At 46.8% G+C, this 27,995-nt stretch overlaps 1 protein-coding gene across 3 annotated transcripts in view; it reads right to left on the minus strand.

Moving 5' to 3' along the window:
- Positions 1 to 27,995, minus strand: part of nrip1a (nuclear receptor interacting protein 1a) — a 109,495-nt gene that overhangs the window by 20,117 nt on the left and 61,383 nt on the right. Inside the window, exon 1 of one of the 3 annotated variants that reach the window (XM_052015239.1) lies at positions 9,544 to 9,707. The exons of the other annotated variants lie outside the window; for them this stretch is intronic. The gene's annotated coding sequence lies outside the window, so the exon portion shown is untranslated. Of the gene's footprint in view, positions 1 to 9,543; positions 9,708 to 27,995 lie in introns of those variants that run through there. 3 annotated transcript variants of the gene reach the window in all.

A 27,995-nucleotide genomic window follows, 5' to 3' on the forward strand; every position in this document is an offset into this window, starting at 1 on the left:
AAGTATACAGTTAATGGCCCCTTAATAGCATTGAGATACAGAGGGATCTTGGGGTCCATGCTTGCCTTCATTAATAGAGGTATTGGGTATAAGAGTATGCTGCAATTATATAAAACTTTAGTCAGACCGCACTTGGAGTATTGTGTGAGGTTCTGGTCGTCCCATTATAGGAAGGATGTGGAGATTGTGGAAAAAGTGCAGAAGGGGTTTATCCCAGGATGCTGCCTGGATTAGAGGGTATGAGCTATAAGGAGAGGTTGGACAAACTTGGGTTGTTCTCCCTGGACCGTCGGAGGCTGAGGGAAGACCAGATAGAGGTTTTTAAAATTATGAGAGTCATAGATAGGGCAGACAGTCAGAGTCTGTTCCCCAGGGTAGAAATATCAAACACCAGAGGACATGCTTTTAAGGTTTGAGGGGGGAAGTTTAAAGGCGATGTGAGGGGCAAGTTTTTTACGCAGTGAGTGGTAGGTGCCTGAAATGGGTTACTGGGGGTAGTAGTGGAAGCAGGTAGTTTGGTAGAGTTTAATGTCTACTTTCTATGTTCTATCTTTCCTCAAGTAAGGAGACCAGAACTGCACGCAGTACTCCAGGTGCGGCCTCACCAGTACCCTGTACAGTTGCAGCATAACCTCCCTGCTCTTAAATTCAATCCCTCTGGCAATGAAGGCCAACATTCAATTTGCCTTCTTGATAACCTGTTGCACCTGCAAACCAACTTTTTGTGATTCATGCACAAGCACTCCCAAGTCCCTCTACACAACAGCATGGTGCAATCTTTCACCATTTAAATAATAATCTGATCTTCAATTTCTGCTTCCAAAGTGGATAACCTCGCATTTACCAACGTTGTACTCCATCTGCCAGACCCTTGCCCACTCACTTAACCTATCTATATCTCTCTGCAGACTCTCCGTATCCTCTGCACAACTTGATTTTCCACTCAATTTAGTGTCATCGGCAAACTTAGATACGCTGCATTTGGTTCCCTCTTCCAAACCGTTAATGTATATCATGAACAATTTACAGCGGCCAATTAACTTACCAACCTTTACCTCTTTGGGATGTCGGAGGAAAGCGGAGCACCCAGATGAAACCCATTTGGTCACAGGGAGAACGGGCAAACTCCACACAGCCAGCACCAGAGGTCAGGATTGAACCTGGGTCTCTGGGCTGTGAGGCAGTGGCTCTATGCTCTGCCATCTATGCTTGTACATGAATTATGGCAGGCATATTAGTCTGCCTCACAAGGGTGAGTGCTACAACGTGTACATACTGTGTGATCACTTCTCACATGGAGTCATACAGCACAGAAACAGGCCCTTCAGCCCATTGTGTCCATGCCGACCATCAAGTATCTGTCTATACTAATCCCATCTTGCCTGACCTGCTGAGTATTTCCAGAATTTTCAGTTTTTATTTCAGATTTCAGTTTACCAGGATGCTGCCTGGATTAGAGGGCATGTGCTATCAGGAGAGGCTGGACAAACTTGGGCTCTTTTCTCCGGAGCAGCGGAGGCTGAGGGGTGATCTGTTGGAAGTGCATAAAATTATGAGGGGCATAGATAGGGTGGACAAACAATATCTGGGTGCTCCGGTTTCCTCCCACGTTCCAAAGACGTAGGGGTTAGGAAGTTGTGGGCATGCTATGTTGGCGCCGGAAGCGTGGCGACACTTGCGGGCTGTCCCCAGAACACTCTACGCAAATGATGCATTTCACTGTGTGTTTCGATGTACATGTGACTAATGAAGATATCTAATCTTATCTTTTTCCCATTATTGAGCGATCCAATACCAGAGGACATGCATTTAAGGTGAGAGGGGGTAGGTTCAGAACAGAAGAGAGGGGTATGTCTTTTACTCAGAGAGTGGTGGATGCCTGGAATGTGCTGCCTGATAGGGTGGTGGAGGCAAATTCATTGGGGGCTTTTAAGAGGGGCTTGGATGGGCACATGAGTGAGAGGAAAATAGGGGGATATGGGCATTCTGTAGGTAGGAGGGAATAGCTACGTCAGCACAACATTGTGGGCCGAAGGGCCTGTTCTGTGCTGTACTGTTCTGTGTTCTATGTATTTCCCATCTGCGTTTTTTTTTGGTTTTCATTCACTCCTGAAAGAGGCACCGGGATTACCTGGCTTCCACCAATCACAGCCTTGGCTGAGATAGGTTGTGCTGGAGAACATGCAAACTCCACACAGACCTGCCCGGAACATAAACTTAGGACTTGCTTCTCTAAACCTCTGCACCTTTTCCCTTTTTTTTTAATCCTTCCTGCATTCACATCAACTGCCCCTGGACTCTACCACTCACCTACACACCAGTGACAATTTACAGCAGCCAATTAACCTACCAACCCGTACGCCTTTGGGACAGAGGAGAAGACTGGAGCGCACAGAAGAAGCCCACACAGTCACAGGTAGAATGTGCAAACTCCACACAGACAGCGCTGGAGGTCAGGATCGAACCTGGGCTGCTGGAGCTATGAGGCAGTCGTGCTGACTGCTACAATACTGTGCCACACCAATCATCCAGCCCAGAGTTCAACTATCACCATAGCTGCTGGAGAATTTAAATTCAATTAATTATACAAATATGGCAAAAATAGTTGGCTTCAGTAATGGTGACCATGCAAGCACTGGATGAGAGAATCCTGATTGCCCACCAATGCCTGTGCGGGAGGGATTTGGTTGGGTACATGGTCTGGGACCAGACATGCTGCATGTGGCTCCCTCTAAATTGCCCCCTGAACTTGTCTACCTCACTTGTACCAAACCACTGGAGCAGCAAACAATCTGCTGGAGGAACTCAGTGGGTCGAGCAGCATCTGAGGGGTGGGGGGGGGAAGGAACTGTCAACGTTTCAGGTTGAAACCCTGGATCAGGACCAAACCACTGCCTTGCCACTCAACTGCTTTGGTTCAAGGGGGTCACTCACACCACCTTCCCAAGGGCAAATAAGATAAGACATCTTTATTAGTCACATGAACATCGAAACACACAGTGAAATGCATCTTTTGCGTAGAGTGTTCTGGGGGCAGCCCGCAAGTGTCGCCACGCTTCCGGCGCCAACATAGCATGCCCACAACTTCCTAACCTGTACGTCTTTGGAATGTGGGGATAATATACAATAGAGATGGACATTAAATGCTGATCTTGATACCTACGCCTGACGTATGATCTTACAAAGATCGTACGTTAATGACCTCTGAGGTTTCCTATATTTCAATGGCAACACATCAAAACGTCTTCATTTTTGAACATCCTGAGGTCGCGAACGGCAGACTATAAATGTAAGTCTTTTTTTATTCTTGACTGAAGTTCGACACTCCCCTCCCCAGTCTGTTTGTGGAGGTCAATAAAGGACAGCAGGTTCAGACTCCACATTAGAGGACACTGATGCACATTCACATTGCCTTCAATTACAGGAACGTCTCCATTACATTACATTTCTAAGAACACATTATAAATATCCTATTTATTTTGAATTCTCTTCTTCCCAATGCTGACTTCAAATCCAACCACAGGCAGCTGACCTTCAGAGTACTGATCTGCCGTGACCTTGCTGCAACTCCTTTAAGTGAATCAATAACCAGGACCTTGAACAAGCAAGGGCAAAGGGGGAAGGAAAATGGAAGTTAAGGGAACAGGAAGTGTTATCTCATAGATTGGCCAGGAGCACAATACTTAGCTGAGGATGGCTCTTGCTTAAGTAATGGTACTAAAAGGAAAAGGCATTATCCTGAAGGCTACTAATTAATGAGCTTACAGTGAGTATTGGCACAAAAAAGAGGGTGCAAACACAAGGTTAAGACACAGTATCTTAGCTCTCCTCATTGGTTACACAATACGTCTGCACTGCCCAGTGAGTGTGCTGATGTTCTGGAGCTGGAATCTGTATTCCTGTGCAAACAAACTCAACAGCTATCATTGTTCGAACCACCAAGGAAAGATCTCCCACCATCTACGACCCCCACCCCACCAATGCAGTCCCAACGACGAGAAGAAGGAATTACTAATGCAAAGAGAAAAGAATAATCCAATATTCAGCTGCATAGTCTTAAGGGTCAAATGTACAACAAGGTTTACAGACAAAGTAAAGCTCCCTCTACACTGTCCCATCACACACTCCCAGGGCAGGGACGGTTAGATACAGAGTGAAGCTCCCTCCACACTGTCCCATCACACACTCCCAGGGCAGGGACAGTTAGATACAGAGTGAAACTCCCTCTACACTGTCCCATCACACACTCCCAGGGCAGGGACAGCACAGGTTAGGTACAGAGTGAAGCTCCCTCCACACTGTCCCATCACACAGTCCCCAGGCATAGATAGCACAGAGTCTAACTTTATTGCAAGGCAAATTTTTTCACTGTACCTAGATATTTGTGACGATAATAAACCAATTTACCAATTATTTACCAATTTATTTATCCTACCCCAACAATAACTCCCAGTGCAGGTACAGTTCCAGCATCCACTGGTACCATACCCATATTATTCAGTGGAACATCTATTGCAATGTATTATACCCAGGTATCATTCATTGATAGGCATGTACCCTTAATACTATCTCAGTGTAATACGGTGCACCCTTGTACAACCAATTGTTACGTAAACTGTGAGAGACATTTGACTAACAAGTGACAGTAAGTGGCTACCTTAACACTCAACAGCATTGCAGTCCCCCACTATCAAAAGTTGACAGCCACTACTGACCAGAATAAAACTGGACCAGCCACATATTGGTCTGTATGAATGGTATGCAAGACAAGCTTTTCACTGTACCTCGGTACAAGTGGCAATAATAAACCAATTCTAACAAACCAATTCCAATTCTATATATACCGTGGGTGCAAGAGCAAGAGCCATGGGCTGGGCATCCAGCAATGTGTGAGGCTGATGGGGATCTGGCACAGAGGAGGAGGTGAAACCAGCATAGATGAGCCATGATCATATTGAATGTGGGGCAGTCTTGAGGGGCCGAGAGGCCTTTTCCTTCTCCTATTTTCTTCTGTTCTTGCCTCACTAAGGCTCTTTAAATCACTTAGAATGATGAATGTGACGGAATACTCCTCATTTGCCTGGATGAAGCAGCACCAACAACTCTCCAGAGGTTTGACACCAAACACAACAAAGCAACCCATTTGACTGACCCCGCATCCACCATGCTAAGCATTCACTCCCTCCACTGCCAGCACAGTACATATTGCCAGCTGTATGTGTTGTCTACAAAAAGCAATGCTGTTACTTTGCCTGCTTGGACAGCATCTCCAAAACCCATGACGTCTACCACCAAGGACAAAGCAGTAGACACACAGGAACAAACTCAACTGCAGGTTCTTCTCCAAGTTGCATACCATCCTGACTTGGAAATATATTGCTGGTCTTTTATCATCCTCCCCAACAGCACTGTGGGAGGACCTCTACTCGAAGGCCTGCAGCAGTTCAAGAAGGCTGCACGCCACCACATTCTCAAGGATTGGACAATAAATGTCAGCCTTGCCAGTGACCCTATATCCCATAAATTAATGAACAATATATAACAGCTGACATATCCACTTGTACTACGTTGAGCATTGCACAGACTTGTTCCAGCTAGCACTGTGCCCTGATCTTAAACAATGACAGATCTGTACCTGTCATCCAGCCACAATCACTTGACCCTCGTGACGTAGAGATAAAAATTCCCTTTGCAGACCAACATGTTTGGAAGGACAGAATTTCTTGTTGTTCTACAGGATGTTTTACACTGTTCTCATGGAGATTGTGAGTGTATTCCAGCTGGAACAGTACCAATGACTGCAGGTCTGTCAATTCGTGATCCCTGGGGTGCAGTACCAGTGACTGTAGGCTTATCGCCATGTAACACAGCGGTGCAGTAATGATGAATGTTGGTGCTGTACTACCACTGGGAGTTATTGTCAGAATGGCGTAAATGGAGCTTCATTTTATATCCAACGTGTGTCCCTGCCCCGGGAGTGTTAGATGGCACAGTGTAGAGGGAGCTTCACTCTGTATCTAACTGTCCCTGCCCTGGGAGTGTGTGACGGGACAGTGTAGAGGGAGCTTCACTCTGTATCTAACTGTCCCTGCTCTGGGAGTGTGTGACGGGACAGTGCAGAGGGAGCTTCGCTCTGTATCTAACTGTCCCTGCCCTAGGAGTGTGTGATGGGCCAGTGTAGAGGGAGTTTCACTCTGTATCTAACTGTCCCTGCCCTGGGAGTGTGTGACGGGACAGTGTAGAGGGAGCTTCACTCTGTATCTAACTGTCCCTGCTCTGGGAGTGTGTGATGGGACAATGTAGAGGGAGCTTCACTCTGTATCTAACTGTCCCTGCCCTGGGAGTGTGTGACGGGTCAGTGCAGAGGGAGCTTCACTCTGTATCTAACTGTCCCTGCCCTGGGAGTGTGTGACGGGACAGTGTAGGGGGAGCTTCACTCTGTATCTGTCCCAGCTTTCATTTCTGACACACGCCTGGGTCTTGATGTTATTTGGGTGCAAGTGCTTAAACTCTAGCTACGCGCGAGACTGCAGTCAACACCTTATTATCACTTCATTTTAATATTTGTACTGTGGAGATCAATAGTGTTGTCTACATAAACCAGTCATGCAGCCCCAATCGATGATCCCATAATGTGTTACATTACAATGGTGACCTCACTGTTTAACCTTCCATCTGCCAATGATAATTTCAACAGGACCCTATTAATATTGGGTTTCCGATACTCCTAACATCAGAATCTACAGGGCTGATGCTGACACACTGAAGCACTGCGGAGGTGAACTTCCTTCAGTTCTGCTCCCCCACCGCACCACAGCACTCAGCTGCTCCATCTCTTCAGTAGCCCAACCTTAGGGATCAGGGATAGTTTGTTGAATGCTTGCTCTGCGTCTTAGTTTGTGTCAACCAGCCCAACACCAAAGACAACACAATGAGCCTCATCAGTTCAAGACCAGCAACAGAAAAACAACCTCCTGATATATGAAGACGTTTGCATTTCTTTAAACAAAGGGAATTTTGAGAGGATCTAACTGCGATGCTTCAAGGAGTTGATAGAGAAAAATATTACAATCATAGAATTATTGACAGATACAGCATGAAATCAGGTCCTTCGGCCCATCAAGTCTGTGCCAACCACTATCCCTAACCTAATCCCATTTTAGTCTCACTTCATTTCCATCAGCTCCCCCCAGAATCTACCACCTACCTACACATTAGGGGCAACTTACAGAGACCAATTAACCTACCAACCTGCACATCTTTTGGTCACAGGAAGAACGTGCAAACTCCACACAGACAGCACCGGAGGTCAGGATCGAACCCTGGCTGTGAGGCAGCGGATCTACTGGTTGTGACATTGTGCATCCCCTGGGTTAGGGTGGGGAAGTATAGGTCAGGGAGCTTACCAAAATTAGGCCTTGGAAAAAAATCAAACCTTCTCCACTCTACGTTCAGGCTGAAGGGTCAATTAAAATTATCTTCACAGATATTAATAGATCATTCATTGACAAGAGTCAAAAGAACAGTGAAACTAAGGAGTAACACACAAAATGGACCAGATGAAGGGTCTGAACCCGAAACATCGACTGTCCATTTCCCTTCACAGATGCTGCCTGACCCGCTGAGTTCCTCTAGCGTTTTGTGTGTTGCTCCAGACTCCAGCATCTGACGTCTCTCTTGTGTCTCCAATGAAACTAAAGCAGTTGGTGGAGTGAAGGTATCATTCAGCCAAGTCTGAAGAGGCTGAATTGCATTTGTCTCGAAGTTGGATTATATAGCATTAGTTTTCCTTATCAGTGTTAAGTGATTGAAAATTGATTTAACCTCAGTAAATTGTGTTTGTGACCATTTCTGGGTCAAATCACACCACTTGAGAAATATGACCAGGCACTTCTTTTCATGAATCATCGAATAAAACAGCATGGAAATAGAGACTTTGGCCCAACCCATCCGTGCTGACCAAGGTGCCCACCTAAGCTAGGAGTCCCCTTGGGATCCCGATGATTTCCATATGAGGTTCACGAGGGATGGTGTTTTTTTACCCTAATTCCACCCCTCCGCTATCTCAAGGCCACACCCCACATCTATGTATCCTCTCTGTTCTGCCGAGGACCGCAAGAAACTGCAGAGAGTTGTGGACACAGCCCAGTGCATCACGGACACCAGCCTCCCCCCACTTGGACTCTTGTCTTTACCTTTCACTGTCTTGGTGAAGCAGCCAGCATAATCAAAGACCCCACCCACCTGGGACATTCTCTCTTCTCTCCTCTTCTATTAGGTAGAAGATACAGGAGCCCGAGGGCACGTACCACCAGATTTGAGGACAGCTTTTACCCCACTGTGATAAAACTATTGAATGGTTCCCTTATAGGATGAGATGGACTATGACCTCACGATCTACCTTGTTGTGACCTTGCACCTTATTGCACTGCACTTTCTCTGTAGCTGTGACACTTTACTCTGTACTGTTATTGTTTTTTACCTGTACTATATCAATGCACTCTGTACTAACTCAATGTAACTGCACTGTGTAATGAATTGACCTGTACGATCAGTTTGCAAGACAAGTTTTTCACTGTACCTTGGTACAAGTGACAATAATAAACCAATACCTCCCCATTGGCCTCCATTCAACACCTTACCAGCCTCCCACCCAACCCCAACAATAGACGTCTAGCCTCCCTCATAGCAACCTACCACACAGCAATCTATTGACTGGGATATTTTGTCCCCTCCACTCCCATGAAACCAGTGGCCAATATCCCATTGACCTTCCAAGAGAGGGGGATCGCATAGCATGGCCTTGAATCTGACAGTGCATGATGCACATTTCGTTGTGAACCAGGCCTTGTTTGATGGAGTGTTTGCTCATGGGAGAACTGGGACTTTGAGGCTATCATCTTCCCATTAGATGCTTCCTCGCAAACTCCAGTGTGAAATGGGTTTGGGTGAACAGTAACACTGACAAGACGATACACCTCCCTTCCTCCCCTCGATGCAACAGCAGATCAACCGGTCTGGGACCAGGGGCAGGCTGCAAGGGTTGATAGCAGGGTGATCATTACCTGTGCACCCTACCAAAGACAGAGTCAGCAGGGGAAGATTTACAGTGATCAGAGGGTATGTGATAGGAACAACCATCCCAGAAGAGAGAGGGAGATGGGGGGGGGGGGGGGAAGAGAGAGAGAGAGAGAGTGTGCGCATGCGCGTATAAAATACAACTAAGAGTGCCAGCTCTCTGTGTGTGTGTATGTGTGTATAAATAACAGGAATTCAGAGTGCCAGCTCTGTGCATGTATGTGTCTGTGTGCATGTATGTGTATGAAAATAACAGCAACTAAGAGTGTCAGCTGTGTGTGTGTGTGTGTGTGTGTGTGTGTGTGTGTGTGTGTGTGTAAATAACAGCAACTAAGAGTGCCAGCTGTGTGTGTGTGCATGAGTGTAGGCACTTATGACTGGAACAGAGCGTCCCAGCACTAACTGTGCATGAAACAGGGACTGAAGGTACAGTTTCTCACACAACACTGTGTTCACCCAGATTACCTCAGACCTTGCCCTCCTCGCTGAGCCCTTCCCATCCGTCGCTTCAGAGATGAGGATGAAAAACCGAGGAAGTTAAGGCAGATTGTGGTTTCCAGATCGCAACACACAGCGAGATACAATTATACATTGGAATCAGTACATCACGGTCATGGCCAAGGTTAGTGCAACCTTGCGATAAGTCGGCTTGTGAGCTGATGAAGGGTGACGTGGTTCCCAGCTCTGAAGAGAAGTGAGCACTGCAAAATTTCCTTCCTCCTATCAGCATATCCTCATGACCTCATGGTGAACTGGAGTAGTGATGAAAGTGAAGGGACTACTCCCTGTCTGAAATGCTCCATAACTCAGTGCAGGGAAAGGCTACAGCAGTTTCCTTTATAATTCAATAGACATAAGCAAATGAGGTGAACTATGTGTGTTCTGGGCAATACAACTCTCTGTTACTGTCAATATCAAGTGTTACTGACAACCGTTCTTTGAAATCGGGCTAGATACAGAGTTAAAGCTCCCTCCACACTGTCCCATCACACACTCCCAGGGCAGGGACAGTTAGATACAGAGTGAAGCTCCCTCTACACCGTCCCATCACACACTCTCAGGGCAGGACAGCACGGGTTAGATACAGAGTGAAGCTCCTTCCACACTGTCCCATCACACACTCCCAAGGCAGGGACAGCACGGGTTAGATACAGAGTGAAGCTCCCTCTACACCGTCCCATCACACACTCCCAAGGCAGGGATAGATGCAGAATAAAACTCCCTCTACAACGTCAGGACAGATATACCAGAATTCCCTCATCCTCTCCCCTTTCCCTCCCTCTCCCACAGCTCCACATACTGCCTCCCTCAATACACAGCCTGAACCTACACTACCCCCTGTTCCTGTCCCGAATCCCACCCTCCCCTACAACTTTCTCACACATCTCCCCTCCTCTCTCCAGACCACCCACCCTCTCTCCCCGTAACCTGCTTATACCCCACCCGTTATAAACCTCCTGCGTCTCCACATACCCTCTCCTCTCTCCTCTTCCCAAGGACACTAACAAAGCACATAGATGAGACACACAGCCTTGTGCCTGAGGAACTGCAGACCTTCCCATGGACACCAGAACCATGGTGTGAGTCAGCACCCTGTAGGGGAGTGCGCTGACAGCAGCCAGAAGTTCTACTTAAAAACACGGAATGCTACGCTGAATTATTGTCCAATCCAGTACAATAAATCACAGCCTTGTTCGGATCACACAAGCACTGCTGACAACCAGGACTGAAAAAGCTGCAGGTAGTTTTGAATCACCGTGATTTTGCGAGTCAAGTTCAGGGTCACAGATGAGCCACACAATTAGTGGGGAGTCAAACACAACAGCTGGCAGCAGTTCGTGTCTCCAAGCTCGGATTTGCCCATCTTAAAGAGCACCCTTGTATTCAACGGGCAGCCGTCCACACCTCCCACAACAACCCTGGATACCTTTATCTTTATTCGTCACATGTACATCGAAAAACGCAGTGAAATGCGTCTTATTGCGTAGTGTGTTCTGGGGGCAGCCCGCAAGTGTCGCCACAGTTCAAGCGCCAACATAGCATGCCCACAACTTCCTAACCCGTACGTCTTTGGAATGTGGGAGGAAACCAGAGCACCAGGAGGAAACCCACGCAGACAGTGACCAGAATTGAACTCGGGTCGCTAGCGTTGTAATAGCTTTATGCTAACCACTACACTATCGTGCCTGCCCAATAGGAAAGGCTTAGAGGGATATGGGCCAAACGCAGGCAAACGGGACTAGCTCAGGTGGGCAACTTGGACGAGTTGTGCCGAAGGGCCTGTTTCTGTGCCTTATAACTCTATGACTGTCAGTGCAATGTTTGATGTGTTGAGCCTGGATACTGTTCAGGGCTGTGAACCACTGCCGTTGGAAACCCACACAGACACGGGGAGAATGTACAAACCCCTTACAGACAGCGGCTGGAATTGAACCCAGGTCGCTGGCATTGTAATAGTGTTATGCTAACTGCTACCAGGAGTGTGAGAGGTTGCAGTCCCTATTTGAGTACCTGAAGGGGCTGCTCCTCAAGTTTTGGCTGCACTTCAGCCCCACGCTCCTGATCTTCGGTCACCAGGTGCAGGATGGGGGTGGGGGTGATGGGTTGGTTGGGTAATCTCTTGGTCAGTTTGCACCTGGGCCTGGCCAAGGTGGCCACTGATGGGTCTGGGCGACGGGCAGTCGAGGGTTCTTCCCAAGCCGATTGCCTGCCCCTCTTGCCCGGTTACATCTGTGTCCGTGTGTCCCAGGAGAAGGAGCACGCGGTATCCACAGGTACAGTGGGGGATTTCCGGGACCGGTGGGCACCACAGGGGCTCGAGTGCATTCTGGACAGTGATGACCATGTTATAATTTGAAACTGAAAATAGTGTGCATCATGAAGTACTGTTGTATTAATGTGACACTGTAATTACTGAATAAACCACCTTAGGGAAAGGAAACAAACACCCTGGAACAAAATCACTGGCAAATTAATGGACAGTTGTCATGTATTGTCTACCTGCACTGCACTTTCTCTGCAGCTGTGACACTCTGTACTGTTATTGTTTTTACCTGTACTACATCAATGCACTCTGTACTAACTCAATGTAACTGCACTGTGTAATGAATTGACCTGTACGATCGGTATGCAAGACAATAAGAAACCAATACCAATACTTCGGAGGCTGTGGGTCCACATTTCACAATAATCAGGAGTGACACACAGCATGGTACTGAGGGAGTGCAGCCTGGTCAACAGCGCTGCCTTTCAGGCGGATGGTAAATTGAGGCTCCACCTGCTCCCTCAGGCATGTGCTCAACCAGTTCCATACTTTTCCATCCAATCACAGCCGGGGAAATCACCCAGCCTCGGCTTCTCCTCCCTCTCTGGTTCCCCCTCAAGGATTCATCCTCGGCCCCTTCCGTTTCTCATTAATCTCAACACACTGTCATTCTTTCTCATTTACCCACACCTCACCTCCATTTCTCTTGGTCCCCTCCCTACATCCAGCACACCCGGTCAACAGAAGGTTCCGAAATACTGGGAACAGAAGCCATTGTCCATTCCCTTGTACTACAATGCAACAGGTAATGCTGCTTCCTCACAGCTCCAGGGGTCTAGTTTCCATCCTGACCTCCGCTACTGTCTGTGTGGAGTTTGCACGTTCTCCCTGTGACCATTTGGGTTTCCCCCGGGAGCTCCAGGTTCCTCTACGCATCCCATATTGATGGGTTAATTGGCCAAGGTAAAATGTCCCTTAAGTGTGGGCAGCTGGCAAAAGGACCAGAGGGGAGTTGATGGGCATGTGAGAGAGAAGTTGTTGCTAGGTTACAGGGAAACAAGGAGAAGGGAAATGGGAACCGATGGGATTGTTCTGCCAGGAGCAAGTGTGGACCTGATGGGCAGAATGACCTCCTATGTCACAGTAAGTTAGTAACTGCCCACCAGCCACGGACTCCATCACTCTCGCTGGAAACTGACACTGTCCACAATCACGGAGTCATATTTGAGTTTCATAATCACCCTATCCTCTGTCCCATCATCCAGCCCCACCCTATCTCCCATTCACCTTCTGTGGCAATGCTTGCAGTACCTTTGTAACATTGAGACTCCTGCCTGAGATTACGTGTTCTGCTTTCTATGAGCTTGAAGCTCTGCGGGCACAGTAGTGTAGCAGTTAACATGACGCTATTACAGCGTCAGTGACTCGGGTTCAAATCCGGCCACTGTCTTTAAGGAGTTTGTATGTTCTCCCCGTGACTGCGTGGGTTTCCTCCGGGTGCTCTGGTTCCAAAGACGTACGGGTTAGGAAGCTGTGGGCATGCTATGTTGGCGCTGGAAGTGTGGCAACACTTGCGGGCTGCCCCCAGAACACTCTACGCAAAAGATGTATTTCACTGTGTGTTTCGATGTACACGTGACTAATAAAGAAATCTTATCTTATCTGAAACTCTACTGCTGTGCCACAGCTTCTATCCCGCTATTATAAGACTATTCAATGGATCTCTTGTACAGTAATATGGACTCTTGACCTCACAGTCTACCTTGCACCTTATTGTCTGCCTGCACTCACTTTCTCTGTAACTGTAATGCTTTGTTCTGCATTCTGTCATTGTTTTCCCTTGTACTACCTCAATGCACTGATGTGATGATCTGTACGAATGAGATGCAAAACAGTTTTTCACTGTACCTCGGTACATGTGACTATAATAAACCAATTATGAATTAACTTCCGTCTAGTTTGTTCACCTTATACCCCTATGCTGGCTCCCCATATTTTAAGGTATCAATCGTTACTTCAAGTCCTCCATGGCCCCATCTCCCTACCTGTTAACTCTCCACAGACAGCTAGAATGCACTAAATCTCTTTGCCGATTCTTATACATCCCTGAATTTCAATGGTTCCACTATTGGTGGTCAGCTGCTAAGGGCCCAAGCTCAGGAATTCCCTCTCTAAACTTTTCCAACACTTTTTCCAACAGGTCCTTGGTCAGACCCCACTTGGAGTACTGTGCTCAGTTCTGGTCACCTCACTACAGGAAAGATGTGGAAGCCATAGAGAGGGTGCAGAGGAGATTTACAAGGATGCTGCCTGGGATGCGGAGGATGCCTTCTGAAAGCAGGTTGAGGGAACTTGGCCTTTTCTCCTTGGAGAGACGGAGGATGAGGGGGGACCTGATAGAAGTGTATAAGATGATGAGAGGCATTGATCGGGTAGATAGTCAGAGGTTTTTCCCCAAGGCTGAATTGGTGGCCACAAGAGGACATAAGTTTAAGGTGCTGGGGACTAGATATAGAAGAGATGTCAGGGGTATGTTTTTTACTCAGAGAGTGGTGAGTGCGTGGAATGGGCTGCCGGAAACGGTGGTGGAGGCTGATACGATAGGGTCTTTTAAGAGACTATTAGATCGGTATATGGAGCTGAGTAAAATAGAGGGCTATGGGTAAGCCTAGTAATTTCTAGGGTAGGGAGATGTTCGGCACAGCTTTGTGGGCCAAAGGGCCTGAATTGTGCTGTAATTGTTCTATGTTCTTTACCAGGCTCCTTAAAACTTCTGACCGAGCTTTTGGTTCCCTGCCCTAACCTCCTGATGTGGCTTGGTGTCAATACTCTGATAACACCCCTGTGATAGCAAGGAATACAAGGGGCACCTGGTGTGGAGGAGGGGGGAGAGAGCATGTTGGGGGCCCTCCTCATCCACCTGTTTCTGGGCCTGGCCAAGGTGATCACTCACAGGTCCTGGCACAGAACTGCCAAGGGTTCCTCCCAAGCTGACTGCCGGCCCCTCTCCCAAGGATATGTCCATGCCCCTGGAGAGGGAGCATGCAGTATCCGATGGCTCTCTGGAGGTCTTCTGAGACCAGTGGGCGCTGCAGGGGCCACAGTACATCCTGGACGAGGATGATAACGTTTTCATTGGAACAATGTGAATTTTATAAATGTTCCAATGAAAATTATTTAAATAAACCTTTGTCATAAAAGATGTTGTTGTGGTTGGGAAGGATCCACAAGTGGCCTGGGCCCAGATATTTCCTTCACTCCTTTTATGGGATCCTGCTGTGCATAGACACTATTTCCCGCCTTAAGTGAGAACTGGGCTTCATAGCCGCAGAACGCTTTGCCACATCTCGACTCTGCGCACCACTGCCGCACAGCTGTGCCTAGCAGGATCCCACAGAGAGAAGCAAAATAAGCCATCGGTCAATGCACAGCAGCAAGATTCTGTCACCACCACTGCACCCAGCCCTCTTCCAACACGCCCAAACAGAGCTCGGTCTGATCGGAAGAAAGAACAATTCCTTGACACTGCGGTGCGGTGGTGGGATTGTGGAGGAAGAGGGGTTGGGGGGTGGGGGGGGGAGGTGAAAGGGGGGCGTGTGTAGGAGCTGGGCAGTTTGGGAGATGAACGGGGTTGCAAATCGAACCGAGTGTACGATTGCAAGAAATTGCAATTGGCCATTCAGTCCATCTTCTCTAAGCTGCTGTTCCTGCTCCAGCCTCCTTCCACCCCTCTCCATCTCACCCGCTGTCAGTCCATTCCCTCCCTACCCCTCCTGCACTAATCCTGCCTCCCTTTAAATCACACAAGAGGTCCGTTCAATAGTCTTATAGCAGTGGGATAGAAGCTGTCCTTGAGCCTGGTGGGACGTGTTCTCGAGCTTTTGTCTCTTCTGTCTGATGGAGGTGGGGGAGGGGGAGATGGAGAGAGTGTCCAGGGTGGGTGGGGTCTTTCACCTCAGCCACAAGGGGACACAAAGCCCACACTCTCAGCACCCTTGGGATCAATAGCTCATTGCTGGAAATTTATTGGCCACTTTATTTTGGATTTCATCCACAAAACGATATTAAACAAAATGAAATAAAAGCTCACACTGCTGATTATTCTGCAAAGCCTCTGGGCAGAGGAGTGGAGCTCTTCCTTCACAGTGATTCAAATGATATATATATATATATATATATATATATATATATATATAAAAAAATTGCAATACATTTATTTTTAGAAGTTTTGTCATCACAGAGGATCTTTGTGCCAGGAGCCAGGTTGATGACCTCACTGGGTAAGTTGGTTAAGCATCATTTCACCCAAGTGCACAAAAAGGCAAATGACCTTCACAGCTGGTCGGTGAAGGGAGAATGGACACACACAATCCACACACGTACACACGTAAACACATAAACACGCCCTGTCCCACACCCATCGTCCCACACCATCCCACACCCACCGTCCCACACCCATACACACCGTCCCACACCCACACCCACCGTCCCACACCCATACACACCGTCCCACACCCACCGTCCCACACCCACACCCACCGTCCCACACCCATACACACCGTCCCACACCCATACACATCGTCCCACACCCATACACACCGTCCCACACCCATACACATCGTCCCACACCCACACCCACCGTCCCACACCCACACCCACCGTCTCACACCCATACACACCGTCCCACACCCATACACATCGTCCCACACCCATACACACCGTCCCACACCCATACACATCGTCCCACACCCACACCCACCGTCCCACACCCACACCCACCGTCTCACACCCATACACATCGTTCCACACCCATACACACCGTCCCACACCCATACACACCGTCCCACACCCACCATCCCACAACCACACCCACTGTCCCTCACCCACACACCTTCCCACCCACACTGTCCCACACACACACCATCCCACACCCCCACACACCGTCCCACACCCACACCCACCGTCCCTCACCCACACACCTTCCCACCCACACTGTCCCACACCCACCGTCCCACAGCCCCACACACCGTCCCACACCCATACAGTCCCACACCCACCATCCCTCACCCACCCACCGTCCCACACCCATACACACCGTCCCACACCCACACGCCCCGTCCCACACCCACCGTCCCACACCCATACACACCCTGACCCACACGCCCATCCCACACATCCCACACACCCACCCCACTGACCTGCTCCTGACCCTCAATGCCTGTGCACACACACCCCATCCCCACACACCCTACACTAGACACACAGCCAACAGACACACACACTCACACCCACCTCTCTCCACACACACCCCTGCCCACACCCACGTGCACAACCACCGCAGCCACATTCATGTATGAACAAGCACCCATCCACGTGGACACAACATGCAGACACTCAGGAAAGCTGGCCAGTCTTGATTCTGTTTCAAATTGTGTGAAACATCAGAGGGACCTTCTGGTACAGGATGTTGTGACTGTTGCTGGTGGGGGGTTGGGGGCATTGGACAGAGAGCCCAGCTCCATCTACACCACAGTCACAGGCCGTGCCTGTGTTATGGCAGGCAGCCAATGAAAGGGTTAAGCCCAGTTGTAGCTTGGTTTCCTTCTCAAAGCACTTCCTGTTCTGGGCCAGGTCACTGTACTCAAGAGATAAAGCTTATTTAAAGCAACATTGGCTTAAAAAGCAACAAAAGCCTTGTATTTCTGTAACACCTTTCATATCCTCTGGATCTCCAGAGCACTTTGTTGCCAATGAAGTCCTTCTGAAAGGTGATCAAGATACTAATGCGGGAAATACAGCAACCAAATCTGTACACAGCAAGATCCCGGAGACGGCAATAAGATAAAGATTAAATTACCTATCCACAGTAATGTTCTCAACAATAGCAGAGACTCTTGAGCAGATATTCTGCATCACCGATCACAGTGGAAGACTCCAGAAATCATCCAAATGTACAAGATGATAAGATGCATAGATCGAGTGGACAGTCAGAGACTTTTACCCAGGGCGACAATGACTAACACGAGGGGGCATAATTTTAAGGTGATTGGAGGAAGGTATAAGGGGGATGTCAGGGGTAAGTTTTTTTACACAGAGAGTGGTGGGTGTGTGGAACGCACTGCCGGCAGAGGTTGTGGGGGCAGATACATTAGGGACATTTAAGAGACTCTTAGATAGACACATGAATGATAGAGAAATGGAGGACTATGTGGGAGGGAAGGGTTAGATAGATCTTAGAGCAGGATAAACCGTCAGCACAATGTTGTGGGCCGAGGGGCCTGCACTGTGCTGTAGAGTTCTATGTTCTATAATAGCTGAAAATCCAGAAGAAAAGGAATTGGTTTATTATTGTCACATGTACCGAGATACAGTGAAAAACTTGTCTTGCATACTGATCGTACAGATCGATTCATTACAACAGTGCATCAAAGTAGTACAAGCTAAAACAATAACAGAATACAGAGTAGAGTCTAACAGCTACAGAGAAAATGCAGCGCAGGTAGACAGTAAGGTGCAAAGTCACAACGAGGTAGATTGTGAGGTCAAGAGTCCACCTAGGGGACCGTGCAATAATCTTATAACAGCGGGATAAATGCTGTCGTTGAGCCTGGAAGGGAACAACTTAAAATAATCACTGTTATTAGAAGAAAAATCTATCACGGAAACCAGCCTCCCCTTCATGGACTCTGTCTACACTTCCTGCTGCCTAACTGTTGTTTGTTTCCTACCTAACCCATACGGCAAAAGGCTAACAGGTCCTCAGGACTCAACAACCAGCATTCTGCGGTGTTGAACGAAGTAGCAAGAGAGGTAGTGGATGCATTGGTTGGTGCTGCTTCCAAAATTGCTCAGATTCCAAATTAGCAGGCTTGAAAACCACTAACATATCGTCCCAGTTCAGGAAAGGAAGGAGACTGAAACGCAGGAAATTATAGGTCAGATAACCTAACATCTGTCATTGGGAAAAAGATGGGATCTATGATTAAGGAAGTCGTAGCTGGAGATTTTGAAAATCGTAATACAATCGAGCAGTGTCAATACAGATTAATGAAAGGGAAGTCGTGTCTGACAAACTTATTGGAGAATTGGAGAGATATGTGAGCAAGGAGAAACAATAGATGTAATGTATTTTGATTTGCAGTAGGCACTTGAAAAGTTGATACATTAAAGGTTATACACAAGAGCTCATGGTATTGGAGGCAACAGATTAGCATGGACTGACTTGCAGTAAACAGAATTGGGATAAATGGATCATTTTCAGTTGGCAAGCTGTAACTGGTGGGTTATAAGCGCTGGGTCTCATTGATTCTAGACTAATGATTGAGATGAAGGGACTGAGTGCATTGTGGCCAAAAATTAGTTGTGAGGAAGATGCAAAGAGTCTGCAAAGGGATATAGATAAGTTACATAAGTTAGCAAAAATCAGATAGATGGAATATAATGCAGAGAAATATCATGTTATCAATTTAGGTCTGAAGAGGAGAAATGCAGGATAGTGTTTAAATAGCGAGGGAAAATACAAAACTTTTCTATTAAATTATTTGCTTCAGAGAGAATATCTCAAGCCGCTCTGGTTTCTCCTTGTAATTCTATGTCCCTGCCTCTTCTGGTAATCAGAACTTTGTAAAGTTTATCAAGGGCTTTGAGTGATTTTGCTTTTCAGCTCAACATAAATTTGAGGAATAGCACCTCACCTTCTGACTTGGTATGTTACCGGTTTCCAGGGTCAACAATGAATTCAACAATGTCAGGTAATCGGCCATGCAAAACAAAGTTTTTCACTGTACCTTGGTAGATGTGACAATAATAAATAAATTTACCATTCGAGACGTGCCTTACCCATGCCAACATACAACTCTTTTTGCTCCTTCCTCCTCTGGTATTTCATTCTTCTCCTCCAAGTTACCCTTCACCACCCTTTCTCAGCTGGGTCAAGGTGCCTATATATCCACTCCAGATCTCCACCCTTTTGCGCTCTCAGATCCTCCCACTTTTTCTGCAACTTTAAACTTACAGAACATAGAACACTGCAGCAGAGTACAGGCCCTTCGGCCCACAATGTTGTGTCGACCTTTTATCCTGCTCTATCATCTATCTAATCCTTCCCTCCCACATAGCCCTCCATTTCTCTATCATTCATATGTCTATCTAAGAGTCTCTTAAATGTCCCTAATATATCTGCCCCCACAACCTCTGCCGGCAGTGCGTTCCACGCACCCACCACTCTCTGTGTACAGAACTTATCACTGACATCCCCCTTATACCTTCCTCCAATCACCTTAAAATTATGTCCCCTTGGGTTAGCCATTGTTGCCCTGGAAAAAAGTCGCCCTGGGAAAACTTGTTTCATTTCTAACATTTCTCAGGAATGACGAAAGCTCATCAAGCTGAAAGGTTGACTCTCTTCCTCTCTCCGCAGATGCTGCCTGATCTGCTGAGTGTTTCGAGCATTCTCTTGTCTACTGTCCTCTCCTATCAGATTCCTTCTTCTTCAACCCTTTGCTCTCTTCCACCTATCACCTCCCAGCTTCTCACATCATTCCCACTTCCCCCCTCCCCTACCTGCCTACCTCCCCTACCTGCCTACCTACCCCCCTCTCACCTGGACTCACCTATCACCCCCCTCCCCTTTTATTCTGGCTTATGCCCTCTTTCTTTCCAGTCCTGATGAAGGGTCTCGGCCCGAAACGTCAACTGTTTATTTCCCTCCATAGATGCTGCCTGACCTGCCGAGTTCCTCCAGCATTTTGTGTGTGTTGCTCCAGATTTCCAGCTCTTATGGTAGTCTCTCGTGTGTCTCTTCTTTTGTATTTTTTTTGTTCTCCAGGGGTTTTGATTCAATTAGAGTCATAGAGTTATACAGCATGGAAATAGGCCCTTCGGTCCAACTGATCCATGCTGACCAAGATGCCCCATCCAAGCTAGTCCCATTTGCCAGTGTTTGGCCCATAACTTTCTAAACCTTCCCAATCCATGCACCTGTCCAACTGTCTTTTAAAAGTGGTTAATGTACCTGCTCAACCACTTCCTCTGGCAGCTCATTCCACATTCACACCACCCTTTGTGTAAAAAAGTTGCCTCTCAAGTTCCTGCTAAATCTTTCCCCTCCCACCTTAAACCTATGTCCTCTAGTTCTTGATTCCCCAAGCCTGGGAAAAAGACTGAGTGCACTCACCCTATCTATGCCCCTCATGATTTTATACACCTCGATAAGGTCACACTCAGTCTCCTAGGAATAAAGTCTTCAATTGAATACTTTTCTAATTCCATTTCCGTCAACAAGTCCCAATGGCCTGATTTGGAGATGCCCTCAATGGATTAGTTCACGACCTGCAGGTGACCTTTTGAAGCAGTGAAGATCACGGCCTGCCCTGACCCCATTGAAGACTCGTGACTTGGGAGGGCACTCATTGAATTAGCGGGCACCATCGATTAGCAGAGCACTATGGGTCAAACCTGGTCTGACCTTTCCTGAGCACTGACGTCACCAGATATTGTTGGGGTTCATCTGAAGCTTTACAATGCTGTGGGCTCAACTGCCAAATGGAGAGAAACATCACCAGAAAAGAGCTTTCAAGGAGTGCCTTCGTTAATTAGCACATAGAACAGGAACAGGCCCTTTAGCCCATGATGTTCTGTTGAACAAATTAAATCGGTAATTAAATGCCTGACTAAACTTATCTCTTCTTCTGACACAATGTCCACATCCCTCCAATCTCTGCACATTCATGTGCCAATCTAAGAGCATCTTAAACACCTCTATCGTATCTGCTTCCACCACTACCCCTAGCAGCACATTCCAGGCACCCACTTCTCTGTGTTAAAAATAAACTTGCCCTGCACATCTCCTTTGAACTTACCCTCTCTCACAAATGCATGCCCTCTAGTATCAGACATTTCGACCCTGGGAAAAAGATACCGGCTGTCTATCTATGCCTCTCATAATCTTATAAACTTCTATCAGGTCTCCCCTCAGCCTCCACCACTCCAGAGAAGACAACCCAAGTTTGTCCAACCTCTCTTCATAGCTCAGACCCTCTAATCCAGGCAGCATCCAGGTGAACCTCTTCTGCACCCTCTCCAAAGCCTTCCACATCCTTCCTATAATGGGATGGCCAGAATTGAAAGTAATACTCCAGATGTAGTCTAACCGGAGTTTTATAAAGCCGCAACATAACTTCCCGACTCTTAAAATAATGTCCCGACTAATACACGCAAGCGTACCGTATGCCTTCTTTACCACTCTACCAACCTGTGCAGCCACTTTCAGGAAGCTATGGACTTGGACCCAAGATCCCAAGTTATCTAATGATGTTCTTTATGTACTAGAGAGGGGTGACTTAAGTTCAGGAAAATAGTGGTTTGGGTGGAGATGAGAAATAATAAAGACAAGAAATTGCAAGTGGGTGTAGTGCACTTGTCTCCTAACAGAACCGAAAGTGGGACAGACATCACAGGAAGGGAGTTTGTTGGAAAAGCATGACCAGAATCACGAGGTCTTTAATCTACATTAAGAGTGGAAAAATCAGATGCGCAAAGAAAGCTTAAATGAGAAGTTCACAGAGTGCTTTTCGGGATAATTTCTCAGAACAGAATGTTCTGGAATGAACCAGAGAGTAGGTTATATTTCATGTGGCATTGTGCAATGAGAAAGGATTAATTAATGACCTCTTGCTGAAGGTGCCCCTCATTACTGCAATCATAATGTGACTGAATTTTACATTTAGTTTGAGAGAAAGAGAGAGTCGAAGACTAGTATTCTACACTATTTCCCAACTCTAAACTATGAGAACAAGAAAGCAGAAACTAACTGAAGTAAAGTGGCAAATTAGATTAGAGGATCAGTTTATTGAGATAGAACATAGAACAGGTCAGCACAGGAACAGGCCCTTCAGCCCACAATGTTGTGCTGAACTAATTGAGCTAATGACAACTAATCCCTTCTACCTGCATATGGTCCATAATCCCTCCATTCTCTGCATATTCATGAGCCTATCTAAGAACCTTTTAAATGCCTCTATCGTATCTGCCTCCACCACCACCACCCTTGGCAGTGCATTCCAAGCACCCACCATTCTCTGTGTTAAACAAACTTGCCCCGTACATCTCCTTTGAACTTTCCCCCTTTCACCTTAAATGCATGCCCCTTAGTATTAAACATTTCGACCCTAGGGAAAAAAGATACTGGCTGTCTATTCTGAAGACTTGTCGTACAATCACAGAGTCATAGAGAGATACAGCAGGGAAATCACAGATGCAGTGACAGTCATTTAAGAGGATCTTTTAGAATATATTCCAATGAGAAAGAAAAAGTCAAAGGGATCCTATGTTAATTAAGAAAGTTAAAGATAGCACCAAACCGAATGAAAAACACCTGGCAGATCAGAAGAGTGTGCAGAGCATAAAAACAAAGAATCCCTTATGGCTATCGCGAGGGGACATAATTTTAAGGTGATTGGAGGAAAGTATAAGGGGGATGTCAGGGCTAAGTTTTTTTTTTACACAGAGAGTGGTGGGTGCGTGGAACGCCCTGCTGGCAGAGGTTGTGGGGGCAGATACATTAGGGACATTTAAGAGACTCTGAGATAGCCACACGAATGATAGAGAAATGGGGGGTTATGTGGGAGGGAAGGGTTAGATAGACAATAGAATAGGATAAAATGTCGGCACAACATCGTGGGCCGAAGGGCCTGTACTGTGCTGTAATGTTCTATGTTCTAAAGAATGACCGAAGGATTAGTAATGGAGTAAGGATCAGAATACTAGATAGAAATGCAAAAACAAATAGTAAGTGTTTCTATACACAAAAAAAAGAGTTAATGAAGTAATCACTAGTCTTATTGAAAGTAAATCTAGGGAATTAATAATGGAAATTAAGGAGATGGCGGATGAATTAAACAGATATTTTTAACCAATTGTCACCAAAGATGATATACAAGGTGTCTAGCTGAGGTAGTCCCATTTGCCCACGTTTGGCCAATATCCCTCCAAACCTTTCCTATCCATGTTCCTGTCAAAATGTCTTTTAAATGTTGTAAATGGGGTTTGTGTAGGATTAGTGTCAAGGCTGAAGACTTGATGGGCTGAATGGCCTGTTTCCGCACTGTGTGACTCTGGTCTCTGCATTAAATTTCATCTTGACACCAGCCTGGCCATTTCACCAGTCTACCGATGTCCTCTGTAGTTTGTTACTGTTCTCATCTCTGAGCTTTGCAGGTAAACCCATACCCAGATGGTTGCATGAGATCAAAAAGATCCATAATACTGTGCATCTCCTGTCGACAACTGCTTAACACAGCTTTATGCTATCTGTACCCCAATCCTACAAGCCTCCCATCTGGCCACACATTGGTCGCATGGACAAGTTGGGCTGAAGGGCCTATTTCCGAGCTGTTTAGCTCGATAACATCCTGGAAATAATCATAAATTGAGAATTGAAGAGGAGGAAGGAACTCAGGAAAATTACAACCAGCAGGGAAGTAGTACAGAGCAAATTGTTTCAGCAGTGGGCTGACAGTCTCCAAGTCCTCATGGTAGGACAGTATAGTCTTAGCAGAGATTTAAAGGTTGGCATAACATTGTGGGCCAAAGGGCCTGTATTGTGCTGTACTGTTCTATGTCTTCATCCTGGGGTCTTCGAAGACTGGTCAAATAATTGATGTGTTGTTTTGAATTTCCAAAATTCCCCAGATTTGGGGATGATTGTATTAGAGTGGAAAATAGCAAATCTAAATCCTTTATTAAAACAGCGAGGGAGACAGAAAGGAAATTATAGGCCTGTCAGCTTAACAACTGTCATTATATTACAGCAGGGCACTTAGAACATATCAAGGTAATCAGGCAAAGTCAACGTGGTTTTGTGTAGATGAAATCATACTTGACCAATTTATTGGCTTTCTTTGAAAGGGGTGCCAGTGGAGGTACATTATTTAGATTTCCAAGGCATTTGATAAAGAATATTTCATAAAAGTTGGGGCATAGATGAGGTGAACAATCACAGTCTTTTCCCCAGGGTAGGGGTGTACTAAACCAGAGGTCACAGGTTTAACGTGAGAGGGGAAAGATTTAGAAGGGATCCGAGGGGCAACTTTTTCCACAGAGAGGGCGGTGAGTATATGGAACGAGCTGCCAGAGGAAGTGGTAGAGGTGGGTACGATTGCAAGTTCTAAAGGACATTTGGACAGGTACATGGGTAGGAAAGGCTTAGAAGGATTTGGGCCAAATGCAGGGAAGTGGGACAAGCTTTACTAGAGAACTTGTTCGGTATGGACAAGTTGGGCCGAAGGGCCTGCTTCCATGCTGTCTGACTCTATGACTCTGAAGGTTCATGATATAAGAGGTATCATATAAGAATTGATGAAATATTGGCTGTCTAATATGGAAGAGAGAGTGTGTTATTTTCAGTTTGGTAAGATAAAACAAGTGATAGGATTAGGGTGAGGCCTCAGGATTTTACCAGTTTATTTGGATGAAGTTACTGAAGATGTGGTTGCTACACAGCTGGATAGAAAAGAGCTGTTGCCACAGAGCTGGATAGAAAAGTTATGTAGAGGACAGAGAAGGCTACAAAGATATATAGATAGGTTACATGAATAGGCAAGAATCTAGGAAATGGAGTATAATGTGGGAAAATGTGAAATTGTCCATTCTGGAAGCAAATTTAAAAAAAACATAATCTAGAGACACAAGAATCCAAATGTCTTTTAAACAATGTTATTGTATTCACCTCTACAACCTCCTCTGACAGCTTGTTCTATATACCCAATCACCCTCTGTGTGAAAACATTGACCCTCAGGTCCCTTTTAAATCTTTCTCCTCTCACCTTGAACCTATGGCCTCCAGTTTTGGACTCCCCTACCCTGGGAAAAAGACCTTGTCATCCACCTGGGCAGGCATGGTAGTGTAGTGGTTAGCGTAACACTATTACAGCGCCAGCGGCCCGGGTTCAATTCCGGCCACTGTCTGTGAGGAGTTTGTACATTCTCCCTGTGTCTGCAAGGGTTTCTTCCGGGTGCTCCGGTTTCCTCCCACATTCCAAAGACATACGGGTTAGGAAGTTGTGGGCATGCTATGTTGGCACTGGAAGCATGGTTACACTTGCGGGCTGCCCCCAGAACACTCTACGCAAAAGATGCATTTCACTGTGTATTTCGATGTATATGTGACTAATGAAGAAATCTTTTCATCTATGCCCCTCATGACTTTATCAACCTTTACAAGTTCTGTAAGGTGTTTCTTATGCACAATGTCCACCTCGTGCTCCTTCCCTGCACTCTACAATGACTGGGGCAAGGGCAGCCAATGTTATGTGCCATTAAGGTGGAGGACCATGGAGGGGTGTTGGAGGTTGGTAACGTGGTTGATTGCATCAATGGCTGCAGAGAGGTGGGGAAGGATATGGAGGAACCATTTGCCTTGGAGGCCGAGAGGAGACCTGATGGGGCATAGATAGGGTAGGCAGTCAGAGTACTTTTCCCAGCATAGAAATGTCAAATACTAACGCGAGAGGGGAAATGTTTACAGGAAATGTGCAGGGGAATTTTTTTTTGTTACAGAGAGTGGTGGGTGCCTGGAATAGACTACCGGGGTGGTGGTGGAGGCACTTAAGAGGCATTTGGACAGGTACATGAACATGTAGGGAATGGAGGGATACAGATCATGTGCAGGCAAATAGGTTAAGTTTAATTTGGTATCATGGTCGGCACAGACATCGTGGCCTGGAGGGCCTGTTCCTATGCTGTACTATGTTCTATGTTCTTGGTCACAGGGCACAACCTCCACAACCTTGGTTCTGGCAGAGAATGCACGGAGGGTTTTATGTGTTGTCTGAGGTGCCACACACATCGGTCAACTTCCCCTGTGCAATGTGAGGCCCTTAAAGGTCAGGGAAGTAAAAGGTCAACAAAGGCCAGTCACCAAACCATCATTATAATGAATAATTTCAGTCACAAACCTCAGCCAAGACTCCACGGAGGTGGTTAATGGCACACTGAATTTAACCCCATCACCTCTTCCCCTGACCTAAAGTCTACACACTCTTTTTCTTGCACCTTCAAGTCAGGCCTTGCATTAATGCACAATTTTCTTCAACTGCTGTTATTTTTGTTAATTTATTCATCCACCCAGAACTGCTCTTGAGCTGCCTTCTTGAAATGCTGCAGTCACGGAGTCACTCAGCATGGAAACAGGCCCTCTGACCCAACCGGTCCATGCCAACCAAGATTCCCATCCAAGCCAGTCCCATCTGCCTGCGTTTAACCCACATCCCTCTCAACCTTGCCCATCCACGGACCTGTCCAAGTGTCTTCTAAACGCTGTTAATGTACCTGCCTCAACCACTTCCTCTGGCAGCTCGTCCCATCTGGTGAAGGTGTTCCCACTTTACTGTTGGGGAGTTCCAAGATTTAGACCCAGTGCCAGTGAAGGAATGGCAATATATTTTGATGTGTGCAACTTGGTGGGAAGCCTGAGGTGGAGTTTCCATATGCCAACTGATCTGGTCTTTCTTGGTGGTGTGTGCCATGTGTGTGGGAGATGTTGTCAGAGCAGTCTAGGTGAGTAACTGCAGTGCCTATGCATTTTGTACACTGTACACACTGCCCCAAGGGTGAAGGGAATAAATGTTTAGGATGGATGGGGTGTCGATGCAGTAGGTTGCTTGATAAGATAAGATTTCTTTACTAGTCACATGTACATTGAAACACACAGTGAAATGCATCTTTTGCGTAGAGTGTTCTGGGGACAGCCCGCAAGTGCCGCCATGCTTCGAGCACCAACATGCCCACAACTTCCTAACCCGTACATCTTTGGAATGTGGGAGGAAACCGGAGCACCCGGAGGAAACCCACGCAGACACGGGGAGAATGTACAAACTCCTTACAGACAGCTGGCGGAATTGAACCCGGGTCGCTGGCGCTGTAATAGTGTTATTCTAACTGCTACACTACCATGATGACTTCCCAGAAGAAGTTCAATGTGCTGACAGTCACTTCACAACAGCCCACGGAGGTGAGGGAAACTTCTACAGTGCAAACCCGAGAGTGAGAGTGCAAGGTCCTCACCACTGGAATGTTTGGGAGTTTCTGATTGGGTTGGGATTGGATCCACGAGCAGGCTATCCCAATCGGAGGGCATAGCAGAAACCATGGGGAT

Source organism: Pristis pectinata, chromosome 4 (assembly GCF_009764475.1).
Source record: "Pristis pectinata isolate sPriPec2 chromosome 4, sPriPec2.1.pri, whole genome shotgun sequence".
Taxonomy (NCBI): domain Eukaryota; kingdom Metazoa; phylum Chordata; class Chondrichthyes; order Rhinopristiformes; family Pristidae; genus Pristis; species Pristis pectinata.